This window comes from Echinops telfairi, unplaced genomic scaffold (assembly GCF_000313985.2).
Source record: "Echinops telfairi isolate 266 unplaced genomic scaffold, ASM31398v2 ScPeMD7_7458;HRSCAF=8496, whole genome shotgun sequence".
NCBI classification, from domain to species: Eukaryota; Metazoa; Chordata; class Mammalia; order Afrosoricida; family Tenrecidae; genus Echinops; species Echinops telfairi.
In genome coordinates, this window is record NW_022111358.1 from 50,492,636 (window position 1) to 50,501,213 (window position 8,578).

Sequence of the window (8,578 nt, forward strand, 5' to 3'; positions counted from 1 at the left end):
ACTTTTTTGTCTGTGGGTCTCCAGAAGCAGTGGCTGGCCTGCGTCCCTGCCATCTTCTGGCCAGCGGAGCCCAGTGAGCTTCCGCAGGGAAGGCTAGTTGCTTTCCTTGTGGTGACAGCCCATGTCTGCAGAAATACAGGGTGCTGAGACCTGGGGGTAGGCTCGTCCGGGGTCAGTGCACCCTTGCCCTACGTGCTGCTTGTTTCTCGTCCCAGAGGCCGAGTCATCTGGGCTGCGTTTCCCTTTTAGTCAGTTGTACTGAGCTGTCAATTACCAACAATAAATCCAACCATCTTCACGTCCATGCTCACTACCACCAGGTAGGAGTCAGTGTCATCACCCCGTACCTCCTACCCTGGATTCTGTGGGCCTAAGATTGTAACTCTTGATGGGAGCTTTTATAGGGGAGAAAGCCTCTCCTTTTCCCTGTGGAGTGGCTGCTGGTGGTTTCAAACTGCTGACCCTGTTAAATGCAGCCAGTGCATTACCACTACACCAACATGACTCCTTAAGCCACCAGTCGGCATTAAGTCCCTGTTGGTGGGTCCCTTAGAGAAACCAATTTAGTGAAGCTTAGAGACACACATAGAAGCCCAAACCCACGGCCAGAGTTGAGCCTGGCTCATGGTGACCCTGTGTAGGTTTCTGAGACGGTAAATTTGTATGAGAACAGACTGCCACATCTTTCTCCTGTGGAGTGACCGGTGGGCCTGAACTGCTGGCTCTGAGGAATGCAATGCTTACCCAACGTGTGCACAAGGGCCACCACAGTGGTAGGCGTGGGCAAGTTCCAAGCCCACAAGTCAGATGATAGGCTGGAGGCTTCTCCCAAGGGGCTCATGAACCAAGCGGATAAGATGGCAGGCTGCTGGCAACCCCTGGGATCTGTGGGCAATATGGCAAGCCTTTGGCTCCAGCCTAAAGGTCATCAGCAGATGCAGGGTCTAGACATAGCAAAGTACATGCAAGCTTTTCCACAGCATCTATGTACATTGGAAGCAGTCCACACCCTTGATAAGATCTCCTCATGAGGGGTGATAGTTATTGGGGGCCCTGGAGTCAATGAAACCCCGCCTCTTCCTGTAACGTCCTCACAATCTCTGCTCGGGGCTTCCTTGTTTCTCTGCTTCACCAAGCATGATTGCTAAACCACTGAGAATCTTGACCCAGCCAAGGTAACACAATCTAACGATCAAGTCCTGTGTGTGAGATTTGGTTTTTCTAGCACTTGGGCTAGGTGAAATTATGGCAGAGTAGGTTATACACTGAGCTATTAAGCCCAAAATCGGTGGTTCGAACCCACTGGCCACCCTGGGAGAAAAGTTAGGGACTCCTAAAGATTTAAATCTCAGAAACCCCAAAGGGCAGTTCCAACCTGTCTATGGATCGCCATGCATCAGTCACTCCATGGTAGTGAGTTTTGTCTGTGTATGTATGCACACACACACACACACACTTTAGGAACGAGGGCTCTTTTGGTTAGAACTCACATTTTAAACTGCTTTTGTTAAGAAATTAGCTTTTATATTTAGAATGATACATTTTCTTGATTAATGTTTGTAAAACATTAAGTAGCATGAGAACCTGTCTGATGTCACTGGTGATATAAATCAAGACCAGCCCACGGCTCATCGCCCTTGAGTTGGAGGTCAGACATCTCTCCAACCTTGTACCAGTTCTGACCTCGGCTCTCCTCAGGTACAGCACTCTACTTGGCTGGGTTTGAAAATACCTTGAAGGGAGACACGGAACACAGGCCATACTTAACAGTTCATTAGGGAATTAACAGGACAACTTGGCAGGAAGATAAACAGGTTACCATGGAGATCGGGGTCAAGGACTCATGAAAGCAAAGTCCGTAAGGATCCTCCCCAAAGAACAGCACATCCCTCCGTCACTGAGGTTCCTACCACACGTTCAGAAAACAGTAAAACGGTTCAAACTCCCAAAGGCAGGGAAGGAAGGACACGCCTGATTCTCCACAGGAAAAGAAAGCAAGGCCAGTAGCTCTTAGGAATGCAGGTGGGGTGGGGAGACACTAGCAAACACTTCAACAACAGAGGAAAGAATGATGACGTGAACAATAGGATTTATTCCAGGAGTGTTGGGATAATGCAGCATGCTGCCCTCATAAACAAAGTCGTGTGGGGGCAGGCATACAGACTGGAAGAAGATGCTGGGGGGTGGGAGCTTGGTGTGAGGTCTGAGGGGAGGGGAGATGTGGGATCGAGTGTGTAAGGAGCGGAGATGGTTTTGCAGTGCAGACTTGTGGGGTGATGAGAGTGCCGTGGCCTGTCAGGAGGGCAGGGGAGGGGAGTGGGTTCTTCGGTGGGAGGCTGGCTGGGAGGAGCGTGCTGGGTCCATGAGGACAGTGCAGGAGGCGGTCAGAGTGGGTTGTGGGGTGAGGATTGGGTTTGGCATTGTGCAGTGTCGTGTGAGCAGAGGAGAGGGTGAGATCAGGTGGTGGGGTGAGGAGAGGGGTGCGGGGCAGGCCTGGTGGTCCCCAGACAGCATTGTAAGTCCAGAGGAGGTAGCTTCAAAGGGCCACAAGTTCATGGACAGGGAGTTCAAGTTTAATGGCAGTGTTTCCTCTGAAGACTTCACTCCCCTTCACGTGTGGGGGCCGTGCATGTCTGCTGTAGTTTACAGGTGTAGTTCTTCAAGTCTGATGAGTCTGAAGTAAAAGTTGTCTAAAGTGGGGAAAGGTAGGAGACAAACCTTGTTTACAGGTCTGACTTCAGAACTGAGCAGTCTCTTTGCTTCCTAAAACTTTTTAGTAGAACGTTCAAGAACAGAGCAGTTAAGGATTTCATAGGGGAAAATCCAGTGTGTCATGTTTTGGATTCCACCCCTGACATTGAGGGTTCCCCATCCATCCTGCAATGGAGGCCCCAGGTGACTCATACAGGCAAGTGCTGGGCCACTAACTGAGAGGTTGGTGGTTCAAACCCATTCACTGTCCCTACAGGAGGGAGACCTGGTGACCTGCTCCCACAAAGATTCAGCCCTAGGAAAGCCCCATGGGGCCTGCTGTTGGGGAACCACCTCTCCCCAATCCTACTCCAGTCTCAGTCCTGTTTCGTGGTGGTCGGAGTCTGGCTAGTGTCAGACGGCTGTGTGTAGCGGGGTGGAGGTGAGCGATCCCGTGATACTCCCGTTCTACTCGCCCTGGGAGAGCGGACAGACCGCACGGTGAAGCACGCATGAGGAGGGAGAGCAGCTGCTTGGCCCTGTCAAAACTGGAACACGTACAGGGGAGTTCAAGGTCTGTCAGGAGGGGCTTATCTGGCAAGAGTCTTTGTGGATCAGTCAGAGTCTGGTAGGCTGTGGGGGTGGGGGGTAGAGGTGGCAAGGTTAAGGCCATGCAAGATGGCAATTTTAACAATGGAGTTCTTCAAGCTAAGCTGGGTTACCAGCAGTCCACAAAAGTGTCATCCTGTCCATTGGGGAGGGAGGGAGCCCTATTTGGATCTTCCTGGCCTGGGACAGAGCCCGACCCCAGACTCTTCTACCGACCCCGAATGCAGGCCAGCCCTGCCGGAGGGACCCCCCAGTGATGCTGGGCAGTCCCACCAACCGAAGGAATAGCGGCGGCTTGATGAGAGAGAACATGTCCCGTGCCCAGCTGTAAAGACCGCCCACTCCCAGACCCCAGAAAAGTCTCAGTCGCCATACTTCTGTTTCACAGAACTCCCGTCCTCAGGAACATCTGGGTTGACAGAAACACGGTGCAGCAAAGCTGGAGCTCCACCGCTGACGCCCCTGTCGGTAACTAAGCGGCACAGCTCGGTGATCCACAGGCTACAGTTCACAAGCCACCATGGGTGCCTCGTCTCTGCCAGTGCCAGCCTCTGTAAGAGAAGCGTCCTCTCACCGGGGCACCCTCCGTAGGGCAGGGCAGGGACAGGCTCCTGCCTCGGCCACCAGGGGTCACGGCGGCCTCCAGAGAAGGGCTTTTCCCGTGGGTGGAGTTGCAGGCCCACAGCCAGCCCTGTGTGCAGACTGGTCTCTTTCCCTCGGCAGCAAGCATGTGATCTTCCTCTGCGCCTTTTCCTTCCTCCCGTTCCTGGTGATACCAGTGTGGAACAAAAGCTGGTGTCCTTCCAATACTTTGTTTTGTTCGTTTGTGTTTTCTGACCATTTTATAGGCACCTGGTCCACATATCATACAATTCAGTCGTTCAATCATGTCCTGAAGAGTTATCTAGTTATTGCCACAATGAATGTGGAACACTGCTCCACCCCCATGATTAAATTGCCCTTAAAATGAGTTGTGTAATCACAATCGGTTCTAGTGCTGCCCCCACCCCTCCAGCCTTCAGGGTTGACTCCTGAAACCCCCCTACCCTCCCTGTCACACCCATGCCTGAGTCCTTCCGAAACCCTGCACCAGTCATCAGCGGCACGCACTCCTTCGGGCTTCACAAACAAACCCAACAAACAGCCACAAAGCACAATCAGAGTATCACTGAAAGGATAAACCAATACTATAAAGATAAGATACAAAAGAATTTGTAAGCAAGGGGAGACCCCCATCCAAACTTAACAAGCGTGGTAAGAGACTGTTGGCATGGAACCAGGATCTCTGACTGCCAATGGGTAAGGCCCAGATGCCCGTCACTGTCAGCCAAAGACTGATCGGACACATTCTGTTTTTGGAAGCCCTGGGCAGGAGAACACTGGAGTTTGCCACCTCTAACCCTGCTCCCCAGACTCTGGAAAACAAGTGAGATGCACTATACTGTCCAGTCTGAAGGGATGTTGAATGGGTTTGTGACAAAGGACAAAGTCTTCATGGCGGCATGGCTCTCAGGGAATAGGAGACAGCCCTGGGCCTGTTCCTCGCCCTATCTCAGGCAATACCCCTTGCTGCACAGACGGTTCTTTGTCCAAATTTGCTAATTAACTCTAGGGGGGGTTGTTTTTGTTGATTAAATTTAAAAGGAATTTACTGCAAAACTCTTTGTGGGCAGGGTAGGGGTGGGGGGGTCTGTTTCACTTTCAGTTTTAGGTTTAGCAAATTCTGAACATGCTAGATCCCAAATGGTGTCACATTTTCCGCTTCTGATTAACAGCCAAGCTAACTCATTAGCCTCCTCCAGAGTGGTTACGTGTTGAGCTGTGACCCTTAGGGGTGCAGATCGAAATCACCAACCACTCGCTCTGTGGGAGGAAGCCCTGCCCGCTCTCTCCAAAACCCACAGGGGCAGTTCTACCCTGTCCTGGAGGGTCGCTCCGTCAGCATCGACTCAGGACAATGAGTTTGGTTTGGGCTTGGAATAATTTTACTTGGGAATCCGGAGGGCGGCACTCAGGAAAGCTTCCGGCCTCCTAGGATCTCCCATTGGTCTGAATTCGCAGTCGGCCCTGGCCGCCTCCTCCCATAGACAAAGGCCAATTCCTCTCTCTCATCCATTGCCTAACAGTGCACTGAAATAGCCTCACCTTTCTCGTGAGGAGGGGCTGGTGGGCAGTCTGACACCAAAGTGTCAATTGAAGCTCCTTGTCTGGCGCACAGGCCTTCTGAAAGTCCTGTGCTCTCAGGGCCATTGAACATGACACTGAACTTCTGAGCAGACTCGCAGCCCTCTCTGGTCCACGTTAGGCCATCCGCTACCACGTCCAGATTGAAACCAGAAGGACATTCCGGTCTGTCCTGACCGTTCTGTGTAGCAGTATCTCACTACAAGCGAGCAGTGACTATGCTGCTTGCAAGGGGTCAGTGGGACTCCGCCGGATGGGTCCTCTAAGCCACATTAACATCTAGGGGAGGGGCCATGATGCCTGCAGGAAGTCGGTCTTCCTAGCAAGACAATGCCTTCGAGGAGTGTTAGCCCAGCTGGCGAGGCTGACTCAGATGATCTGTTCTGTACCCTGAACCTTTAACCTGGGACAGGACGTTACTCATCGCCTACGTGATCTGTTCACTGTGGGACCCGCATGCCTTTGGAAAGGTCTATAAGCCCGATTATATACGCACGCCCGGTGGAAAATACGTTCGCGCTCTTGGTCCTGACAGGGACAAGGAGCCCCTCTGCCCACTGTCTTCTATATTCTTGTCCACAATTGCAACGTTGCTGCTGAGCACCTGTTCAACTGTTGGGGACCCGTACCCGATAACTGCCCACCTTGTTACATATGTAATTACTGAGGTCTAGATGTTTGAGACAATGTATCCCCACTGTTGTATACATTAGTGCTCTCTCTCGATCCTGGCCCCATGGAGGTGACCACATTACACTCTGTCTGACTCATTTCTTTGAATTCTGAGAGACTGGTTCCTCCACCCGAACTGGTCTACCATTGATTTCCTTAGTCTTGTCTTGGTCACGAGCTGGACTTCGGTTTGATTTTGAAGGGTTGTGCAACGGTCGCCTCCTTCGTTTCACAACTGCGGAGTGCAGAGGAGTTAAGAACCTGTGAATCAGGAAGAGGAGGGAGGACACCAGGAAATTTGTTGACAGTGGAGCTGATGAACTGAACCGTCTTCTTAGTCATCCTTGGTGATCTGTGGGAGACAGGTGAGACGTTCTACTCCTGTGAAGGGTTGGGTACACCACAGTGCCAGTGCCACCCTGTCCTGCGGACCACTGTGAGTCAGCATCGACTTGATGGCCCAGCGTTGGTTTTGTGAGGGTGTGATATCGAGAGAGCCCTGAGGGCACTGGGCTGTAGGGTGGGCTGCTAACTGTAGGGTCTGTAGTTGGGGCTCACCAGCTGCCACACAGGTGAGAGACGCCATCTTGTCCCGTGAAGACTCACAGCCTATCGTAGACCAGTCATGCCCTCCACCACGTCCATTTGGGCTCCAAACAGCTCTGTAGGACATGGTAGAACTTCCCCTGTGGATTTCTGAGACTATAGCTCTGTATGGAAATAGAAAGCCTCATCTTTCGACTCTGGGACCTGCCAGAACCCTGGAGATGGGTCCACCGCCATTGGATCCACAAGACTTTGTAACACCCCCCCACCAGCCTGTCATCTTCCTGCATTCCACATCATTGCATGTGGCTGCGTGAGTCTGAAGAAGGACTTATGGACGCGAGTTGGACAGAGCTGGGATACTTTCTTGATATATAACTACTTCTTAATATCTCATTCTTACACAGCAACAAAAAGAAAGCTTCATCTTTCTCCCTGGGGTCCGCGGGTGATCTTGAACTGCTGACCGTGTGATTAGAAGCCCAAGAGGTAAACCAGTGCAGCACCAGGACTCAAAAACTTTCCACTTGCATCTGCCGCATGGCAGGTGCCATCCCCATAATCTGAGAACAGCAATCCCTTTTCCTTATCACTCCCTGGAGGGGGAGGGGGATGCTGCATCTTGCCACACAGTGCTTGGCATTTATTTAGGATTTCATGACGTGATGAACTGCAGGGATTGCAATCAACCCTGCATTCCTGGGAAGAAGTGAATAATTTCCCTAAGAATCAGCAAAAAGCTGGTTCCCATGAAACAGAAATGAAGACATCCCTGGTGCCGCCTGCCTTCGCCAGGCTGTCGGACCATCCCATCATCCCAGCAGTGGCTGCTCCCGGCCTCAGTACCCTTCTCTCGCCACTGAGTCTGGGGACCTGTTGCAACACCTTACAGCTGTGCAAGCTGCTCTGCCTGCTTTGGACAAATGTGCCGGCTCCTGGGTTCCATGAGTCATCAAGTGCCTGGTCCCACAGCTGCTGCTCCTGCCACGAGGCCTCTCTGCTCAGGGTGGCAGCTCCTCCCCTCTGCATTTCCCTCAAAACCAGCGGGGTAAGCTGGCTCTTTAGCTAACTCTTCCTCACTCCGGCAAGCCCACACACTAACAGGTCCTAGGGTAGGTCACAGGTACGTTTGCACGGCCCCGGTGTAATCCCTGAAGATTTCACACAGCGTTTTGGCACACTATTTGGCACTGCCCTGGGCAGAGTGACTGTCTTCCAGACTGAAGGGGATGAAGGGGCACAGGAGGAAATCAGCCCAAGACAAAATCAGACAGGCCAGAGCGAGGGTTTCAGTGATCTATCAGGTGAGGTCTGGAGTGGAGAGAAAGCCATCAGAACAAAAGTCCTGCCAGTAGCCAGGAGGCTTTGCTGTGGACAGTACTGACAGGGTCCCAAGAAGGCAGACACTGGGCTGGTGACAGCACCATGGGGAGAGGGAGGAGGGGACATGGAGTGGGAGGTGTCTGGGTCCCTGCCACCTTCCACAGCCAGTCAGTACTCTGCCCTGTGTATCCAGGTGGTTCTTAGCAGAATGCACCTGAGGCCAGAGGGCTGGGCCAACTCCATACTGTGTGTCCAGGAGGAAGCCTGGTAGGCATAATCTGTTCGGTTGATCCTCCCTAACTGGTAAATCTACTTGCCTGTAACGGACTCTGACTGTCTATCCTGGAGAAAAGCCCACTAGGGCATAGTCTGTCCAGCTGGTCTTCCTGTGCTTCTAAACCAATGACTATGAAAATATGCCATTTTTAAAAATCATTTTATTAGGGGCCCATACAACCCTTATCACAATCTATACACACATCAATTGTGTAAAGCGCATTTGTACATTCATTGCCCTCATCATTCTCAAAACATTTTCTCTCCACTTAAACCC

The 8,578-nt window shown here is 51.9% G+C and overlaps 1 long non-coding RNA gene across 1 annotated transcript in view; it reads right to left on the bottom strand.

The window, feature by feature from the left end:
* Positions 1 to 2,072: 2,072 nt before the first annotated feature.
* The window catches only part of LOC123522758, a 12,768-nt gene continuing 6,262 nt past the window's right edge, over positions 2,073 to 8,578 (bottom strand). Inside the window, exon 2 of the long non-coding RNA XR_006680981.1 lies at positions 2,073 to 2,690. This is a non-coding gene — a long non-coding RNA (uncharacterized LOC123522758). The remainder of the gene's footprint in view (positions 2,691 to 8,578) is intronic.